This window comes from Sus scrofa, chromosome 16 (assembly GCF_054392235.1).
Source record: "Sus scrofa isolate SSC_HxYL_T2T_F1_AM1 chromosome 16, Sscrofa_HxYL_maternal_Yorkshire_Landrace_v2.0, whole genome shotgun sequence".
In the NCBI taxonomy this organism is placed as follows: domain Eukaryota; kingdom Metazoa; phylum Chordata; class Mammalia; order Artiodactyla; family Suidae; genus Sus; species Sus scrofa.
Window position 1 is genome coordinate 4220861 of NC_139398.1, and position 23371 is coordinate 4244231.

Here is a 23371-nt window from a genome sequence, read left to right on the forward strand (position 1 = left end):
ATCCACTGCATTGAATCGGGATGCTTTGGGCCATGCTGCATAAAATCCTCTGCATTCAATCATGCTGCATAAAATCCACTGCATTCAATAGGGTTCCATTCCTTCACACTACATGGAATACACTGCATTCAATCACGCTGTATGGAATAAACTGCATTCAATCCGGATGCATTTAACCACGCTGCATGGATTACACTTCATTCAATCACAATGCATGGAATCCACTGCATTCTATCAGGATGCTTTGGGCCATGCTGCAAAAAATCCACTGCATTCAATAGGGTTCCATTTCTTCACGCTGCATGGAATCTACTGCATTCAATAGGGTTCCATTTCTTCACGCTGCATGGAATACACTGCATTCAATCAGGATGCATGGAATCGACTCCATTCAATCAGGATGCATTATACAACGCTGCATGGATTACCCTGCATTCAATCACAATGCATGGAATCCACTCCATTCAATCGGGATGCTTTGGGCCCTGCTGCAGAAAATCCACTGCATTCAATCGGGATGCATTGGGACTCGCTGCATAGACTCCACTGCATATAATCTGGATCCATTGCACCACAATGCATGGAATGCTCTGCATTCAATGTCGCTGCATGGAATCCACTGCATTCAATCGGGATGCTTTGGGCCATGCTGCATAAAATCCACTGCATTCAATCATGCTGCATCGATTCCACTGCATTCAATCAGGCTGCATAAAATCCAATGCATTCCATAGGGTTCCATTTCTTCACACTGCATGGACTTCACTGCATTCAATCACACTGCATGAAATTCACTGCATTAGATCTGGATGCATTTTACCACGCTGCATGGATTACACTGCATTCAATGACGCTGCATGGAATCCACTGCATTCAATCGGGATGCTTTGGGCCATGCTGCATAAAATCCACTGCATTCAATCATGCTGCACGTAATCCACTGCATTCAATCGGGATGCATTTTACCAGGCTGCATGGAATCCACTGCATTCAGTCACGCTGCATGGAATCCACGGCATTCAATCGGGATGCATTTTACCAGGCTGCATATAATCCAGTGCATTCAATCACGCTGCATGGAATCCAGTGCATTCAATCAGGATGCATTTTAATAAGCTGCATGGAATCCATTCAGTCATCACGCTGCATGGACTCCGCTGAATACAGTCGGGATCCATTACCCCACAATGCATGGAATCCTCTGCATTCAATCGGGATGCATTTTACCAGGCTGCATGGAATCCACTGCATTCAATCACGCTGAATGGAGTACACTGCATTCAATCACGCTGCATGGAATCCCCTGCATTCAATCGGGATGCATTTTACCACACTGCATCGAGTACACTGCATTCAATCACAATGGATGGAATCCAATGCATTCAATCGGGATGCTTTGGGCCATGCTGCAGAAAATCCACTGCATTCAATCGGGATGCACTGGGCCTCGCTGCATGGACTCCACTGCATTCAATTGGTATCCATTGCGCTGCAATGCATGGAATCCTCTGCATTCAATGACGCTGCAAGGAATCCACTGCATTCAATCGGGATGCTTTGGGGCATGCTTCATGAAATCCACTGCATTCAATCTCAATGCATGGAATCCACTGCACTCCATCATGCTGCATAAAATCCACTGCATTCAATAGGGTTCCATTTCTTCACACTGCAGGGAATACAATGCATTCAATCGGGATGCATTTTAACACTCTGCATGGATTACACTGCTGAATAATGGATTACAGTGCTGCAATCATGCTGCATATAATCCACTGCATTCAATCGGGATGCTTTGGGCCATGCTGCATAAAATCCACTGCATTCCATCGGGATGCATTGGGCCTCGCTGCATGGACTCCACTGCATACAATCGGGATCCATTGCACCACAATGCATGGAATCTTCTGCATTCAATGACGCTGCATGGAATCCACTGCAATCAATCGGGATGCTTTGGGCCATGCTGCATAAAATCCACTGCATGCAATCATGCTGCATGGAATCCACTGCATTCAATAGGGTTCCATTGCTTCATGCTGCATGGAATCCACTGCATTCAATCACGCTGCATGGAATCCACTGCATTCAATCGGGATGCATTTTACCACGCTGAATGGAGTACACTGCATTCAAGCACAATGCATGGAATCCACTGCATTGAATCGGGATGCTTTGGGCCATGCTGCATAAAATCCTCTGCATTCAATCATGCTGCATAAAATCCACTGCATTCAATAGGGTTCCATTTCTTCACACTACATGGAATACACTGCATTCAATCACGCTGTGTGGAATAAACTGCATTCAATCCGGATGCATTTAACCACGCTGCATGGATTACACTTCATTCAATCACAATGCATGGAATCCACTGCATTCTATCAGGATGCTTTGGGCCATGCTGCAAAAAATCCACTGCATTCAATAGGGTTCCATTTCTTCACGCTGCATGGAATCTACTGCATTCAATAGGGTTCCATTTCTTCACGCTGCATGGAATACACTGCATTCAATCAGGATGCATGGAATCGACTCCATTCAATCAGGATGCATTATACAACGTTGCATGGATTACCCTGCATTCAATCACAATGCATGGAATCCACTCCATTCAATCGGGATGCTTTGGGCCATGCTGCAGAAAATCCACTGCATTCAATCGGGATGCATTGGGACTCGCTGCATAGACTCCACTGCATATAATCTGGATCCATTGCACCACAATGCATGGAATGCTCTGCATTCAATGTCGCTGCATGGAATCCACTGCATTCAATCGGGATGCTTTGGACCATGCTGCATAAAATCCACTGCATTCAATCATGCTGCATGGATTCCACTGCATTCAATCAGGCTGCATAAAATCCAATGCATTCAATAGGGTTCCATTTCTTCACACTGCATGGACTTCACTGCATTCAATCACTCTGCATGAAATTCACTGCATTAGATCTGGATGCATTTTACCACGCTGCATGGATTACACTGCATTCAATGACGCTGCATGGAATCCACTGCATTCAATCGGGATGCTTTGGGCCCTGCTGCATAAAATCCACTGCATTCAATCGGGATGCATTGGGACTCGCTGCATAGACTCCACTGCATATAATCTGGATACATTGCACCACAATGCATGGAATGCTCTGCATTCAATGTCGCTGCATGGAATCCACTCCATTCAATCGGGATGCTTTGGGCCATGCTGCAGAAAATCCACTGCATTCAATCGGGATGCATTGGGACTCGCTGCATAGACTCCACTGCATATAATCTGGATACATTGCACCACAATGCATGGAATGCTCTGCATTCCATGTCGCTGCATGGAATCCACTGCATTCAATCGGGATGCTTTGGGCCATGCTGCATAAAATCCACTGCATTCAGTCATGCTGCATGGATTCCACTGCATTCAATCATGCTGCATAAAATCCAATGCATTCAATAGGGTTCCATTTCTTCACACTGCATGGACTTCACTGCATTCAATCACTCTGCATGAAATTCACTGCATTAGATCTGGATGCATTTTACCACGCTGCATGGATTACACTGCATTCAATGACGCTGCATGGAATCCACTGCATTCAATCGGGATGCTTTGGGCCCTGCTGCATAAAATCCACTGCATTCAATCGGGGTGCATTGGGCCTCGCTGCATGGACTTCACTGCATTCAATTTGTATCCATTGCCCCACAATGCATGGAATCCTCTGCATTCAACGACACTGCATGGAATCCACTGCATTCAATCATGCTGCCTAAAATCCACTGCATTCAATAGGGTTCCATTTCTTCACGCTGCATGAATCCACTGCATTCAAACACGCTGCATGGAATCCACTGCATTCAATCGGGATGCTTTGGGCCATGCTGCATATAATCCACTGCATTTAATCGGGATGCATTGGGCCATGCTGCATGGACCCCACTGCATAAAATCGGGATCCATTGCGCCAAAATGCGAGGAATCATCTGCATTTAATGACGCTGCATAGAATCCACTGCATTCGATCGGGATCCATTTTACCACGCAGCGTGGATTACACTGCTTTCAATCACAATGCATGGAATCCACTGCCTTCAATCACGCTGCATGGAATCCACTGCATTCAATCAAGCTGCATGGATTCCACTGCATTCAATCAGGATGCATTTTACAAGGCTGCCTGGAATCCATGCATTCATCACACTGCATGGACTCCACTGCATACAATCGGGATCCATTGCGCCACAATGCATTGAAAACTCTGCATTCAATGATGCTCCATGGACTCCACTGCATTCAATCAGGATGCTTTGGGCCATGCTGCATAAAATCCACTGCATTCAATCATGCTGCATGGAATCCACTGCATTCAATCATGCTGCATAATATCCACTGCATTCAAAATATTCCATTTCTTCACGCTGCATGGAATCCACTGCATTCAATCGGGATGCTTTGGGCCATGCTGCAAAAAATCCACTGCAATCAATCAGGATGCATTGGCCCTCGCTGCATGGACTCCACTGCATACAATCCGGATCAATTGCGCCACAATGCATGGAATAGTCTGCATTCAATGATGCTGCATGGAATCCACTGCATTCCATCGGGATGCATTTTACCACACTGCATGAAGTACACTGCATTCAATCACAATGGATGGATCCAATGCATTCAATCGGGATGCTTTGGGCCATGCTGCAGAAAATCCACTGCATTCAATGACGCTGCATGGAATCGACTGCATTCAATCATGCTGCATATAATCCACTTCTTACAATAGGGTTCAATTTCTTCACGCTGCATGGAATCCACTGCATTCAATCACGCTGCATGGAATCCACTACATTCAATCGGGATGCATGTTCCCACGCTGCATGGAGTACACTGCATTCAATCAAAATGCATGGAATCCACTGCATTCAATCGGGATGCTTTGGGCCATGCTGCATACAATCCACTGCATTCAATCGGGATGCATTGGGCCTCACTGCATGGACTCCACTGCATATAATCGGGATCCATTACACCACAATGCATGGAATCATCTGCATTCAATGACGCTGCATGGAATCCACTGCATTCAATCGGGATGCATTTTACCAGGCTGCATGGAATCCATGCATTCATCACGCTGCATGGACTCCACTGCATACAATCGGGATCCATTGCGCCACAATGCATGGAATCCTCTGCATTCAATCAGGATGCTTTGGGCCATGCTGCATAAAATCCACTGCATTCAATCATGCTCCATTAAATCCACTGCATTCAATCAGGCTGCATAAAATACACTGCATTCAATAGGGTTCCATTACTTCACACTTCATGGAGTACACTGCATTCAATCTCAATGCATGGAATCCACTGCATTCAATCGGGATTCATTTTACCACGCTGCATGGAGTTCACTGCATTCAATCACAATGCATGGAATCCACTGCATTCAATCGGGATGCTTTGGGCCATGCCTCATAAAATCCACTGCATTCAACGACGCTGCATGGAATCCACTGAATTTAACTGGGATACATTATACTAAGCTGTATCGAATCCACTGCATTCAATCAGGATGCATTTTACCATATGGCATGGAGTTCACTGCATTCAATCATGCTACACGTAATCCACTGCATTCAATCAGGATGCTTTGGGCCATGCTGCATAAAATCCACTGCATTCAATTGGGAAGCATTTGGCCTCGCTGCATTGACTCCACTTGATAAAATCGGGATCCATTGCGCCACAATGCATGGAATCCTCTGCATTCAGTGATTCTGCATGGAATCCACTGCATTCCATTGGGATGCATTTTACCACACTACATGGAGTACACTGCATTCAATCACATTGGATCGAATCCAATGCATTCAATCGGGATGCTTTGGGCCATGCTGCAGAAAATCCACTGCATTCAATCGGGATGCACTGGGCCTCGCTGCATGGACTCCACTGCATTCAATTGGTATCCATTTCGCTGCAATGCATGGAATACTCTGCATTCAATGATGCTGCATGGAATCCACTGCATTCAATCGGGATGCTTTGGGGCATGCTTAATGAAATCCACTGCATTCAATCATGCTGCATGGAATCCACTGCACTCCATCATGCTGCATAAAATCCACTGCATTCAATAGGGTTCCATTTCTTCATGCTGAATGGAATACAGTGCATGCAATCACGCTCCATGGACTCCACTGCATACAATCTGGATCCATTGAGCCACAATGAATGGAATCCTCTGTATTCAATGACGCTGCATGGAATCCACTGCGGTGAATCAGGATGCTTTGGGCCATGCCGCATATAATCTACTGCATTCCATTGGGAAGCATTTGGCCTCGCTGCATTGACTCCACTTGATAAAATCGGGATCCATTGCGCCACAATGCATGGAATCCTCTGAATTCAATGACGCTGCATGGAATCCACTGCAATCAATCGGGATGCTTTGGGCCATGCTGCATAAAATCCACTGCATTCAATCATGCTCCATTAAATCCACTGCATTCAATCAGGCTGCATAAAATACACTGCATTCAATAGGGTTCCATTACTTCACACTTCATGGAATACAGTGCATTCAATCACGCTTCATGGAATCCACTGCATTCAATCGGGATTCATTTTACCACGCTGCATGGAGTTCACTGCATTCAATCACAATGCATGGAATCCACTGCATTCAATCGGGATGCTTTGGGCCATGCCTCATAAAATCCACTGCATTCAATCATGCTGCATAAAATCCACTGCATTCAATAGGGTTCCATTTCTTCACACTACATGGAATACACTGCATTCAATCACGCTCTATGGAATAAACTGCATTCAATCCGGATGCATTTAACCACGCTGCATGGATTACACTTCATTCAATCACAATGCATGGAATCCACTGCATTCTATCAGGATGCTTTGGGCCATGCTGCAAAAAATCCACTGCATTCAATAGGGTTCCATTTCTTCACGCTGCATGGAATCTACTGCATTCAATAGGGTTCCATTTCTTCACGCTGCATGGAATACACTGCATTCAATCAGGATGCATGGAATCGACTCCATTCAATCAGGATGCATTATACAACGCTGCATGGATTACCCTGCATTCAATCACAATGCATGGAATCCACTCCATTCAATCGGGATGCTTTGGGCCATGCTGCAGAAAATCCACTGCATTCAATCGGGATGCATTGGGACTCGCTGCATAGACTCCACTGCATATAATCTGGATCCATTGCACCACAATGCATGGAATGCTCTGCATTCAATGTCGCTGCATGGAATCCACTGCATTCAATCGGGATGCTTTGGGCCATGCTGCATAAAATCCACTGCATTCAATCATGCTGCATGGATTCCACTGCATTCAATCATGCTGCATAAAATCCAATGCATTCAATAGGGTTCCATTTCTTCACACTGCATGGACTTCACTGCATTCAATCACACTGCATGAAATTCACTGCATTAGATCTGGATGCATTTTACCACGCTGCATGGATTACACTGCATTCAATGACGCTGCAAGGAATCCACTGCATTCAATCGGGATGCTTTGGGCCCTGCTGCATAAAATCCACTGCATTCAATCGGGGTGCATTGGGCCTCGCTGCATGGACTTCACTGATTTCAATTTGTATCCATTGCCCCACAATGCATGGAATCCTCTGCATTCAACGACACTGCATGGAATCCACTGCATTCAATCATGCTGCCTAAAATCCACTGCATTCAATAGGGTTCCATTTCTTCACGCTGCATGAATCCACTGCATTCAAACACGCTGCATGGAATCCAATGCATTCAATCGGGATGCTTTGGGCCATGCTGCATAAAATCCACTGCATTCAATCATGCTGCATGGAATCCACTGCATTCAATCGGGATGCATTTTACCACGCTGCAAGGATTACACTTCATTCAATCACGCTGCATGGAATCCAATGCATTCTATCGGGATGCTTTGGGCCATGCTGCATATAATCCACTGCATTTAATCGGGATGCTTTGGGCCATGCTGAATAAAATCCACTGCATTCAATCATGCTGCATGGAATCCACTGCATTCAATCGGGATGCAATTTACCACGCTGAATGGAGTACACTGCATTCAATCATGCTGCAGGGATTCCCCTGCATTCAATCGGGATGCTTTGGATCATGCTGCAAAAAAATCCACTGCATTCAATCGGGATGCATTGGGCCTCGCTTCATGGACTCCAGTGCATACAGTCGGAATCCATTGCACCACAATGCATGGAATCCTCTGCATTCAATGACGCTGCATGGAATCCACTGCATTCAATCGGGATGCTTTGGGCCATGCCTCATAAAATCCACTTCATTCAATGACGCTGCATGGAATCGACTGCATTCAATCATGCTGCATATAATCCACTGCTTACAATAGGGTTCAATTTCTTCACGCTGCATGGAATCCACTGCATTCAATCACGCTGCATGGAATCCACTGCATTCAATCAGGATGCATGTTCCCACGCTGCATGGAGTACACTGCATTCAATCAAAATGCATGGAATCCACTGCATTCAATCGGGATGCTTTGGGCCATGCTGCATACAATCCACTGCATTCAATCGGGATGCATTGGGCCTCACTGCATGGACTCCACTGCATATAATCGGGATCCATTACACCACAATGCATGGAATCATCTGCATTCAATGACGCTGCATGGAATCCACTGCATTCAATCGGGATGCATTTTACCAGGCTGCATGGAATCCATGCATTCATCACGCTGCATGGACTCCACTGCATACAATCGGGATCCATTGCGCCACAATGCATGGAATACTCTGCATTCAATAATGCTCCATGGACTCCACTGCATTCAATCAGGATGCTTTGGGCCATGCTGCATAAAATCCACTGCATTCAATCATGCTCCATTAAATCCACTGCATTCAATCAGGCTGCATAAAATACACTGCATTCAATAGGGTTCCATTACTTCACACTTCATGGAATACAGTGCATTCAATCACGCTTCATGGAATCCACTGCATTCAATCAGGAATCATTTTACCACGCTGCATGGAGTTCACTGCATTCAATCACAATGCATGGAATCCACTGCATTCAATCGGGATGCTTTGGGCCATGCCTCATAAAATCCACTGCATTCAACGACGCTGCATGGAATCCACCGAATTTAACTGGGATACATTATACTAAGCTGTATCGAATCCACTGCATTCAATCAGGATGCATTTTACCATATTGCATGGAGTTCACTGCATTCAATCATGCTACACGTAATCCACTGCATTCAATCAGGATGCTTTGGGCCATGCTGCATAAAATCCATTGCATTCAATTGGGAAGTATTTGGCCTCGCTGCATTGACTCCACTTGATAAATTCGGGATCCATTGCGCCACAATGCATGGAATGCTCTGCATTCAGTGATGCTGCATGGAATCCACTGCATTCCATCGGGGTGCATTTTACCACACTGCATGGAGTACACTGCATTCAATCACATTGGATGGAATCCAATGCATTCAATCAGGATGCTTTGGGCCATGCTGCAGAAAATCCACTGCATTCAATCGGGATGCACTGGGCCTCGCTGCATGGACTCCACTGCATTCAATTGGTATCCATTGCGCTGCAATGCATGGAATCCTCTGCATTCAATGACGCTGCAAGGAATCCACTGCATTCAATCGGGATGCTTTGGGGCATGCTTCATGAAATCCACTGCATTCAATCATGCTGCATGGAATCCACTGCACTCCATCATGCTGCATAAAATCCACTGCATTCAATAGGGTTCCATTTCTTCACACTGCAGGGAATACAATGCATTCAATCGGGATGCATTTTAACACTCTGCATGGATTACACTGCTGCATAATGGATTACACTGCTGCAATCATGCTGCATATAATCCACTGCATTCAATAGGGACGCTTTGGGCCATGCTGCATAAAATCCACTGCATTCCATCGGGATGCATTGGGCCTCGCTGCATGGACTCCACTGCATACAATCGGGATCCATTGCGCCACAATGCATGGGATGTTCTGCATTCATTGACGCTCCATGGAATCCACTGCATTCAATTGGGATGCTTTGGGCCATGCTGCATATAATCCAGTGCATTCAATTGGGATGCATTTGGCCTCGCTCCATTGACTCCACTGCATACAATAAGGATCAATTGCAACACAATGCATGGAATCCTCTGCATTCAATGATGCTCCATTGAATCCAGTGCACTCAATCAGGATGCTTTGGGCCATGCTGCATAAAATCCACTGCATTGAATCCACTGCATTCAATCAGGATGCTTTGGGCCATGCTTAATAAATTCCACTGCATTCAACGACGCTGCATGGAATCCACCGAATTTAACTGGGATACATTATACTAAGCTGTATCGAATCCACTGCATTCAATCAGGATGCATTTTACCACATTGCATGGAGTTCACTGCATTCAATCATGCTGCACGTAATCCACTGCATTCAATCAGGATGCTTTGGGCCATGCTGCATAAAATCCACTGCATTCAATCATGCTGCACGTAATCCACTGCATTCAATCGGGATGCATTTTACCAGGCTGCATGGAATCCACTGCATTCAGTCACGCTGCATGGAATCCACGGCATTCAATCAGGATGCATTTTACCAGGCTGCATATAATCCAGTGCATTCAATCACGCTGCATGGAATCCAGTGCATTCAATCACGCTGCATGGAATCCACTGCATTCAATCAGGATGCATTTTAATAAGCTGCATGGAATACATTCAGTCATCACGCTGCATGGACTCCGCTGCATACAGTCGGGATCCATTACGCCACAATGCATGGAATCCACTGCATTCAATCACGCTGAATGGAGTACACTGCATTCAATCACGCTGCATGGAATCCCCTGCATTCAATCGGGATGCATTTTACCACACTGCATGGAGTACACTGCATTCAATCACAATGGATGGAATCCAATGCATTCAATCGGGATGCTTTGGGCCATGCTGCAGAAAATCCACTGCATTCAATCGGGATGCACTGGGCCTCGCTTCATGGACTCCACTGCATTCAATTGGTATCCATTGCGCTGCAATGCATGGAATCCTCTGCATTCAATGACGCTGCAAGGAATCCACTGCATTCAATCGGGATGCTTTGGGGCATGCTTCATGAAATCCACTGCATTCAATCATGCTGCATGGAATCCACTGCACTCCATCATGCTGCATAAAATCCACTGCATTCAATAGGGTTCCATTTCTTCACACTGCAGGGAATACAATGCATTCAATCGGGATGCATTTTAACACTCTGCATGGATTACACTGCTGAATAATGGATTACAGTGCTGCAATCATGCTGCATATAATCCACTGCATTCAATCGGGATGCTTTGGGCCATGCTGCATAAAATCCACTGCATTCCATCGGGATGCATTGGGCCTCGCTGCATGGACTCCACTGCATACAATCGGGATCCATTGCACCACAATGCATGGAATCTTCTGCATTCAATGACGCTGCATGGAATCCACTGCAATCAATCGGGATGCTTTGGGCCATGCTGCATAAAATCCACTGCATGCAATCATGCTGCATGGAATCCACTGCATTCAATAGGGTTCCATTGCTTCATGCTGCATGGAATCCACTGCATTCAATCACGCTGCATGGAATCCACTGCATTCAATCGGGATGCATTTTACCACGCTGAATGGAGTACACTGCATTCAAGCACAATGCATGGAATCCACTGCATTGAATCGGGATGCTTTGGGCCATGCTGCATAAAATCCTCTGCATTCAATAGGGTTCCATTTCTTCACACTACATGGAATACACTGCATTCAATCACACTGTATGGAATAAACTGCATTCAATCCGGATGCATTTAACCACGCTGCATGGATTACACTTCATTCAATCACAATGCATGGAATCCACTGCATTCTATCAGGATGCTTTGGGCCATGCTGCAAAAAATCCACTGCATTCAATAGGGTTCCATTTCTTCACGCTGCATGGAATCTACTGCATTCAATAGGGTTCCATTTCTTCACGCTGCATGGAATACACTGCATTCAATCAGGATGCATGGAATCGACTCCATTCAATCAGGATGCATTATACAACGCTGCATGGATTACCCTGCATTCAATCACAATGCATGGAATCCACTCCATTCAATCAGGATGCTTTGGGCCATGCTGCAGAAAATCCACTGCATTCAATCGGGATGCATTGGGACTCGCTGCATAGACTCCACTGCATATAATCTGGATCCATTGCACCACAATACATGGAATGATCTGCATTCAATGTCGCTGCATGGAATCCACTGCATTCAATCGGGATGCTTTGGGCCATGCTGCATAAAATCCACTGCATTCAATCATGCTGCATTGATTCCACTGCATTCAATCATGCTGCATAAAATCCAATGCATTCAATAGGGTTCCATTTCTTCACACTGCATGGACTTCACTGCATTCAATCACTCTGCATGAAATTCACTGCATTAGATCTGGATGCATTTTACCACGCTGCATGGATTACACTGCATTCAATGACGCTGCATGGAATCCACTGCATTCAATCGGGATGCTTTGGGCCATGCTGCATAAAATCCACTGCATTCAATCATGCTGCACGTAATCCACTGCATTCAATCGGGATGCATTTTACCAGGCTGCATGGAATCCACTGCATTCAGTCACGCTGCATGGAATCCACGGCATTCAATCGGGATGCATTTTACCAGGCTGCATATAATCCAGTGCATTCAATCACGCTGCATGGAATCCAGTGCATTCAATCACGCTGCATGGAATCCACTGCATTCAATCAGGATGCATTTTAATAAGCTGCATGGAATCCATTCAGTCATCACGCTGCATGGACTCCGCTGCATACAGTCGGGATCCATTACGCCACAATGCATGGAATCCTCTGCATTCAATCGGGATGCATTTTACCAGGCTGCATGGAATCCACTGCATTCAATCACGCTGAATGGAGTACACTGCATTCAATCATGCTGCATGGAATCCCCTGCATTCAATCGGGATGCATTTTACCACACTGCATGGAGTACACTGCATTCAATCACAATGGATGGAATCCAATGCATTCAATCGGGATGCTTTGGGCCATGCTGCAGAAAATCCACTGCATTCAATCGGGATGCACTGGGCCTCGCTGCATGGACTCCACTGCATTCAAGTGGTATACATTGCGCTGCAATGCATGGAATCCTCTGCATTCAATGACGCTGCAAGGAATCCACTGCATTCAATCGGGATGCTTTGGGGCATGCTTCATGAAATCCACTGCATTCAATCTCAATGCATGGAATCCACTGCACTCCATCATGCTGCATAAAATCCACTGCATTCAATAGGGTTCCATTTCTTCACACTGCAGGGAATACAATGCATTCAATCGGGATGCATTTTAACACTCTGCATGGATTACACTGCTGAATAATGGATTACAGTGCTGCAATCATGCTGCATATAATCCACTGCATTCAATCGGGATGCTTTGGGCCATGCTGCATAAAATCCACTGCATTCCATCGGGATGCATTGGGCCTCGCTGCATGGACTCCACTGCATAAAATCGGGATCCATTGCACCACAATGCATGGAATCTTCTGAATTCAATGACGCTGCATGGAATCCACTGCAATCAATCGGGATGCTTTGGGCCATGCTGCATAAAATCCACTGCATGCAATCATGCTGCATGGAATCCACTGCATTCAATAGGGTTCCATTGCTTCATTCTGCATGGAATCCACTGCATTCAATCACGCTGCATGGAATCCACTGCATTCAATCGGGATGCATTTTACCACGCTGAATGGAGTACACTGCATTCAAGCACAATGCATGGAATCCACTGCATTGAATCGGGATGCTTTGGGCCATGCTGCATAAAATCCTCTGCATTCAATCATGCTGCATAAAATCCACTGCATTCAATAGGGTTCCATTTCTTCACACTACATGGAATACACTGCATTCAATCACGCTGTATGGAATAAACTGCATTCAATCCCGATGCATTTAACCACGCTGCATGGATTACACTTCATTCAATCACAATGCATGGAATCCACTGCATTCTATCTGGATGCTTTGGGCCATGCTGCAAAAAATCCACTGCATTCAATAGGGTTCCATTACTTCACGCTGCATGGAATCTACTGCATTCAATAGGGTTCCATTTCTTCATGCTGCATGGAATACACTGCATTCAATCAGGATGCATGGAATCGACTCCATTCAATCAGGATGCATTATACAACGCTGCATGGATTACCCTGCATTCAATCACAATGCATGGAATCCACTCCATTCAATCGGGATGCTTTGGGCCATGCTGCAGAAAATCCACTGCATTCAATCGGGATGCATTGGGACTCGCTGCATAGACTCCACTGCATATAATCTGGATCCATTGCACCACAATGCATGGAATGCTCTGCATTCAATGTCGCTGCATGGAATCCACTGCATTCAATCGGGATGCTTTGGGCCATGCTGCATAAAATCCACTGCATTCAATCATGCTGCATGGATGCCACTGCATTCAATCATGCTGCATAAAATCCAATGCATTCAATAGGGTTCCATTTCTTCACACTGCATGGACTTCACTGCATTCAATCACTCTGCATGAAATTCACTGCATTAGATCTGGATGCATTTTACCACGCTGCATGGATTACACTGCATTCAATGACGCTGCATGGAATCCACTGCATTCAATCGGGATGCTTTGGGCCCTGCTGCATAAAATCCACTGCATTCAATCGGGATGCATTGGGACTCGCTGCATAGACTCCACTGCATATAATCTGGATACATTGCACCACAATGCATGGAATGCTCTGCATTCAATGTCGCTGCATGGAATCCACTTCATTCAATCGGGATGCTTTGGGCCATGCTGCAGAAAATCCACTGCATTCAATCGGGATGCATTGGGACTCGCTGCATAGACTCCACTGCATATAATCTGGATACATTGCACCACAATGCATGGAATGCTCTGCATTCCATGTCGCTGCATGGAATCCACTGCATTCAATCGGGATGCTTTGGGCCATGCTGCATAAAATCCACTGCATTCAGTCATGCTGCATGGATTCCACTGCATTCAATCATGCTGCATAAAATCCAATGCATTCAATAGGGTTCCATTTCTTCACACTGCATGGACTTCACTGCATTCAATCACTCTGCATGAAATTCACTGCATTAGGTCTGGATGCATTTTACCACGCTGCATGGATTACACTGCATTCAATGACGCTGCATGGAATCCACTGCATTCAATCGGGATGCTTTGGGCCCTGCTGCATAAAATCCACTGCATTCAATCGGGGTGCATTGGGCCTCGCTGCATGGACTTCACTGCATTCAATTTGTATCCATTGCCCCACAATGCATGGAATCCTCTGCATTCAACGACACTGCATGGAATCCACTGCATTCAATCATGCTGCATGGAATCCACTGCATTCAATAGGGTTCCATTTCTTCACGCTGCATGAATCCACTGCATTCAAACACGCTGCATGGAATCCACTGCATTCAATCGGGATGCTTTGGGCCATGCTGCATATAATCCACTGCATTTAATCGGGATGCATTGGGCCATGCTGCATGGACCCCACTGCATAAAATCGGGATCCATTGCGCCAAAATGCGAGGAATCATCTGCATTTAATGACGCTGCATCGAATCCACTGCATTCGATCGGGATCCATTTTACCACGCAGCGTGGATTACACTGCTTTCAATCACAATGCATGGAATCCACTGTATTCAATCGGGATGCTTTGGGCCATACTGCATAAAATCCACTGCATTCAATCTTGCTGCATGGAATCCAATGCATTCAATCATGCTGCATAAAATCCATGCATTCAAGATGGTTCCAATTCTTCACACTGCATGGAATCCACTGCATTCAATCGGGATGCATTTTACCACGCTGCATATATTACACTGCATTGAATTGCAATGCATAGAATTCACTGCATTCAATCGGGAAGCATTTTACACCACTGCATGGAATCCACTGCATTTAATCACGCTACATGTAATCCAAGGAATTTAATCGGGATTCATTTTACTAAGCTGTATGTCATTGACTGCATTTAATCACACTGCATGGAATCCACTGCATTCAATTGGGATTCATTTTACAAGGCTGCATGGAGTTGACTGCATTCAATCACAATACATGGAATCCACTGCATTCAATCGGGATGCTTTGGGCCATGCTGCATAAAATCTACTGCATTCAATTGGGTTCCATGTCTTCACTCTGCATGGAATACACTGCATTCAATCACGCTGCATGGAATCCCCTGCATTCAATCGGGATGCATTCTACCTTGCTGCATGGAGTTCACTGCATCCAATCACAATGCATGGAATCCACTGCATTCAATCGGGATGCTTTGGGCCATGCTGCATAAAATCCACTGCATTCAATCATGCTGCATGGAATCCACTGCATTCAATCGGGATGCATTTTACCACGCTGCATGGATTACACTTCATTCAATCACAATGCATGGAATCCACTGCATTCTATCGGGATGCTTTGGGCCATGCTGCATATAATCCACTTCATTTAATCGGGATGCTTTGGGCCATGCTGAATAAAATCCACTGCATTCAATCATGCTGCATGGAATCCACTGCATTCAATCGGGATGCAATTTACCACGCTGAATGGAGTACACTGCATTCAATCATGCTGCATGGATTCCCCTGCATTCAATCGGGATGCTTTGGATCATGCTGCAAAAAAATCCACTGCATTCAATCGGGATGCATTGGGCCTCGCTTCATGGACTCCAGTGCATACAGTCGGGATCCATTGCACCACAATGCATGGAATCCTCTGCATTCAATGACGCTGCATGGAATCCACTGCATTCAATCGGGATGCTTTGGGCCATGCCTCATAAAATCCACTTCATTCAATGACGCTGCATGGAATCGACTGCATTCAATCATGCTGCATATAATCCACTGCTTACAATAGGGTTCAATTTCTTCACGCTGCATGGAATCCACTGCATTCAATCACGCTGCATGGAATCCACTGCATTCAATCAGGATGCATGTTCCCACGCTGCATGGAGTACACTGCATTCAATCAAAATGCATGGAATCCACTGCATTCAATCGGGATGCTTTGGGCCATGCTGCATACAATCCACTGCATTCAATCGGGATGCATTGGGCCTCACTGCATGGACTCCACTGCATATAATCGGGATCCATTACACCACAATGCATGGAATCATCTGCATTCAATGACGCTGCATGGAATCCACTGCATTCAATCGGGATGCATTTTACCAGGCTGCATGGAATCCATGCATTCATCACGCTGCATGGACTCCACTGCATACAATCGGGATCCATTGCGCCACAATGCATGGAATACTCTGCATTCAATAATGCTCCATGGACTCCACTGCATTCAATCAGGATGCTTTGGGCCATGCTGCATAAAATCCACTGCATTCAATCATGCTCCACTAAATCCACTGCATTCAATCAGGCTGCATAAAATACACTGCATTCAATAGGGTTCCATTACTTCACACTTCATGGAATACAGTGCATTCAATCACGCTTCATGGAATCCACTGCATTCAATCGGGATTCATTTTACCACGCTGCATGGAGTTCACTGCATTCAATCACAATGCATGGAATCCACTGCATTCAATCGGGATGCTTTGGGCCATGCCTCATAAAATCCACTGCATTCAACAACGCTGCATGGAATCCACCGAATTTAACTGGGATACATTATACTAAGCTGTATCGAATCCACTGCATTCAATCAGGATGCATTTTACCATATGGCATGGAGTTCACTGCATTCAATCATGCTACACGTAATCCACTGCATTCAATCAGGATGCTTTGGGCCATGCTGCATAAAATCCACTGCATTCAATCATGCTGCACGTAATCCACTGCATTCAATCGGGATGAATTTTACCAGGCTGCCTGGAATCCATGCATTCATCACACGGCATGGACTCCACTGCATACAATCGGGATCCATTGCACCACAATGCATGGAATACTCTGCATTCAATGACGCTGCATGGAATCCACTGCATTCAATCGGGATGCTTTGGGCCATGCCTCATAAAATCCACTTCATTCAATGACGCTGCATGGAATCGACTGCATTCAATCATGCTGCATATAATCCACTGCTTACAATAGGGTTCAATTTCTTCACGCTGCATGGAATCCACTGCATTCAATCACGCTGCATGGAATCCACTGCATTCAATCAGGATGCATGTTCCCACGCTGCATGGAGTACACTGCATTCACTCAAAATGCATGGAATCCACTGCATTCAATCGGGATGCTTTGGGCCATGCTGCATACAATCCACTGCATTGAATCGGGATGCATTGGGCCTCACTGCATGGACTCCACTGCATATAATCGGGATCCATTACACCACAATGCATGGAATCATCTGCATTCAATGACGCTGAATGGAATCCACTGCATTCAATCGGGATGCATTTTACCAGGCGGCATGGAATCCATGCATTCATCACGCTGCATGGACTCCACTGCATACAATCGGGATCCATTGCGCCACAATGCATGGAATTCTCTGCATTCAATAATGCTCCATGGACTCCACTGCATTCAATCAGGATGCTTTGGGCCATGCTGCATAAAATCCACTGCATTCAATCATGCTCCATTAAATCCACTGCATTCAATCAGGCTGCATAAAATACACTGCATTCAATAGGGTTCCATTACTTCACACTTCATGGAATACAGTGCATTCAATCACGCTTCATGGAATCCACTGCATTCAATCAGGATTCATTTTACCACGCTGCATGGAGTTCACTGCATTCAATCACAATGCATGGAATCCACTGCATTCAATCGGGATGCTTTGGGCCATGCCTCATAAAATCCACTGCATTCAACGACGCTGCATGGAATCCACCGAATTTAACTGGGATACATTATACTAAGCTGTATCGAATCCACTTCATTCAATCAGGATGCATTTTACCATATGGCATGGAGTTCACTGCATTCAATCATGCTACACGTAATCCACTGCATTCAATCAGGATGCTTTGGGCCATGCTGCACGTAATCCACTGCATTCAATCGGGATGCATTTTACCAGGCTGCCTGGAATCCATGCATTCATCACACGGCATGGACTCCACTGCATACAATCGGGATCCATTGCACCACAATGCATGGAATACTCTGCATTCAATGACGCTGCATGGAATCCACTGCATTCAATCGGGATGCTTTGGGCCACGCCTCATAAAATCCACTTCATTCAATGACGCTGCATGGAATCGACTGCATTCAATCATGCTGCATATAATCCACTGCTTACAATAGGGTTCAATTTCTTCACGCTGCATGGAATCCACTGCATTCAATCACGCTGCATGGAATCCACTGCATTCAATCAGGATGCATGTTCCCACGCTGCATGGAGTACACTGCATTCAATCAAAATGCATGGAATCCACTGCATTCAATCGGGATGCTTTGGGCCATGCTGCATTCAATCCACTGCATTCAATCCGGATGCATTGGGCCTCACTGCATGGACTCCACTGCATATAATCGGGATCCATTACACCACAATGCATGGAATCATCTGCATTCAATGACGCTGCATGGAATCCACTGCATTCAATCGGGATGCATTTTACCAGGCGGCATGGAATCCATGCATTCATCACGCTGCATGGACTCCACTGCATACAATCGGGATCCATTGCGCCACAATGCATGGAATACTCTGCATTCAATAATGCTCCATGGAGTCCACTGCATACAATCAGGATGCTTTGGGCCATGCTGCATAAAATCCACTGCATTCAATCATGCTCCATTAAATCCACTGCATTCAATCAGGCTGCATAAAATACACTGCATTCAATAGGGTTCCATTACTTCACACTTCATGGAATACAGTGCATTCAATCACGCTTCATGGAATCCACTGCATTCAATCGGGATTCATTTTACCACGCTGCATGGAGTTCACTGCATTCAATCACAATGCATGGAATCCACTGCATTCAATCGGGATGCTTTGGGCCATGCCTCATAAAATCCACTGCATTCAACGACGCTGCATGGAATCCACCGAATTTAACTCGGATACATTATACTAAGCTGTATCGAATCCACTGCATTCAATCAGGATGCATTTTACCATATGGCATGGAGTTCACTGCATTCAATCATGCTACACGTAATCCACTGCATTCAATCAGGATGCTTTGGGCCATGCTTCATAAAATCCACTGCATTCAATCGGAATGCTTTGGGCCCTGCTGCATAAAATCCACTTCATTCAATCGGGGTGCATTGAGCCTCGCTGCATGGACTTCACTGCATTCAATTTGTATCCATTGCCCCACAATGCATGGAATCCTCTGCATTCAACGACACTGCATGGAATCCACTGCATTCAATCATGCTGCCTAAAATCCACTGCATTCAATAGGGTTCCATTTCTTCACGCTGCATGAATCCACTGCATTCAAACACGCTGCATGGAATCCACTGCATTCAATCGGGATGCTTTGGGCCATGCTGCATAAAATCCACTGCATTCAATCATGCTGCATGGAATCCACTGCATTCAATCGGGATGCATTTTACCACGCTGCAAGGATTACACTTCATTCAATCACAATGCATGGAATCCAATGCATTCAATCGGGATGCTTTGGGCCATGCTGCATATAATCCACTGCATTTAATCGGGATGCATTGGGCCACGCTGCATGGACCCCACTGCATAAAATCGGGATCCATTGCGCCAAAATGCGAGGAATCATCTGCATTTAATGACGCTGCATCGAATCCACTGCATTCGATCGGGATCCTTTTTACCACGCAGCGTGGATTACACTGCTTTCAATCACAATGCATGGAATCCACTGTATTCAATCGGGATGCTTTGGGCCATACTGCATAAAATCCACTGCATTCAATCTTGCTGCATGGAATCCAATGCATTCAATCATGCTGCATAAAATCCATGCATTCAAGAGGGTTCCAATTCTTCACACTGCATGGAATCCACTGCATTCAATCGGGATGCATTTTACCACGCTGCATATATTACACTGCATTGAATTGCAATGCATAGAATTCACTGCATTCAATCGGGAAGCATTTTACACCACTGCATGGAATCCACTGCATTTAATCACGCTACATGTAATCCATGGAATTTAATCGGGATTCATTTTACTAAGCTGTATGTCATTGACTGCATTTAATCACACTGCATGGAATCCACTGCATTCAATTGGGATTCATTTTACAAGGCTGCATGGAGTTGACTGCATTCAATCACAATACATGGAATCCACTGCATTCAATCGGGATGCTTTGGGCCATGCTGCATAAAATCCACTGCATTCAATTGGGTTCCATGTCTTCACTCTGCATGGAATACACTGCATTCAATCACGCTGCATGGAATCCCCTGCATTCAATCGGGATGCATTCTACCTTGCTGCATGGAGTTCACTGCATCCAATCACAATGCATGGAATCCACTGCATTCAATCGGGATGCTTTGGGCCATGCTGCATAAAATCCACTGCATTCAATCATGCTGCATGGAATCCACTGCATTCAATCGGGATGCATTTTACCACGCTGCATGGATTACACTTCATTCAATCAAAATGCATGGAATCCACTGCATTCTATCGGGATGCTTTGGGCCATGCTGCATATAATCCACTTCATTTAATCGGGATGCTTTGGGCCATGCTGAATAAAATCCACTGCATTCAATCATGCTGCATGGAATCCACTGCATTCAATCGGGATGCAATTTACCACGCTGAATGGAGTACACTGCATTCAATCATGCTGCATGGATTCCCCTGCATTCAATCGGGATGCTTTAGATCATGCTGCAAAAAAATCCACTGCATTCAATCGGGATGCATTGGGCCTCGCTTCATGGACTCCAGTGCATACAGTCGGGATCCATTGCACCACAATGCATGGAATGCTCTGCATTCAATGTCGCTGCATGGAATCCACTGCATTCAATCGGGATGCTTTGGGCCATGCTGCATAAAATCCACTGCATTCAATCATGCTGCATGGATTCCACTGTATTCAATCATGCTGCATAAAATCCAATGCATTCAATAGGGTTCCATTTCTTCACACTGCATGGACTTCACTGCATTCAATCACTCTGCATGAAATTCACTGCATTAGATCTGGATGCATTTTACCACGCTGCATGGATTACACTGCATTCAATGACGCTGCATGTAATCCACTGCATTCAATCGGGATGCTTTGGGCCCTGCTGCATAAAATCCACTGCATTCAATCGGGGTGCATTGGGCCTCGCTGCATGGACTTCACTGCATTCAATTTGTATCCATTGCCCCACAATGCATGGAATCCTCTGCATTCAACGACACTGCATGGAATCCACTGCATTCAATCATGCTGCCTAAAATCCACTGCATTCAATAGGGTTCCATTTCTTCACGCTGCATGAATGCACTGCATTCAAACACGCTGCATGGAATCCACTGCATTCAATCGGGATGCTTTGGGCCATGCTGCATAAAATCCACTGCATTCAATCATGCTGCATGGAATCCACTGCATTCAATCGGGATGCATTTTACCACGCTGCAAGGATTACACTTCATTCAATCACAATGCATGGAATCCAATGCATTCAATCGGGATGCTTTGGGCCATGCTGCATATAATCCACTGCATTTAATCGGGATGCTTTGGGCCATGCTGAATAAAATCCACTGCATTCAATCATGCTGCATGGAATCCACTGCATTCAATCGGGATGCAATTTACCACGCTGAATGGAGTACACTGCATTCAATCATGCTGCAGGGATTCCCCTGCATTCAATCGGGATGCTTTGGATCATGCTGCAAAAAAATCCACTGCATTCAATCGGGATGCATTGGGCCTCGCTTCATGGACTCCAGTGCATACAGTCGGGATCCATTGCACCACAATGCATGGAATACTCTGCATTCAATGACGCTGCATGGAATCCACTGCATTCAATCGGGATGCTTTGGGCCATGCCTCATAAAATCCACTTCATTCAATGACGCTGCATGGAATCGACTGCATTCAATCATGCTGCATATAATCCACTGCTTACAATAGGGTTCAATTTCTTCACGCTGCATGGAATCCACTGCATTCAATCACGCTGCATGGAATCCACTGCATTCAACCAGGAATCATTTTACCACG